Source organism: Arctopsyche grandis, chromosome 6 (genome assembly GCF_051622035.1).
Source record: "Arctopsyche grandis isolate Sample6627 chromosome 6, ASM5162203v2, whole genome shotgun sequence".
Classification (NCBI taxonomy): domain Eukaryota; kingdom Metazoa; phylum Arthropoda; class Insecta; order Trichoptera; family Hydropsychidae; genus Arctopsyche; species Arctopsyche grandis.
Window position 1 is genome coordinate 34,176,718 of NC_135360.1, and position 506 is coordinate 34,177,223.

Below are 506 nucleotides of genomic sequence, written 5' to 3' on the forward strand. Positions count from 1 at the left end.
GCCAGTGTACATATGTACATAATCCCAACGTACATGGATTTGTTTCTTATACATTTCTAACTCAATGAAAATACAATTCCTAGTAGGAATTTCCTAAAAATGTAAATTGTGATTATTTTTCAATATGTACTGATCACCATCCTGCGAGTTGGGACCAACTCGACCATGTTGGTTCGTTGCTACTTTACTTCCTTCCCCCTCAGTATAAACATTTTTAATTAAAAATAAAATTAATTATATGATTGTAAGTTTTAGTGGATAGTATTGTAAAAATATCCAGGTGAAATATTACAGTCTAAAGTTGTTAGTGACGTTCAAGTTGAAAAATAAGAACCTTGTGACATTGCTGAACGCCTATTTTATTCTTGATAGTGTTCCTGCTCACTACTTAAGTCTAAAGAATAACTAATTTGAATAACTAGTCTAAAGAATAACTAATTTGGTCAAACTTAAATGAATTTGACAAAAAAAGTCGGTATTGCGCATTAAATATAATTGCAAAACCA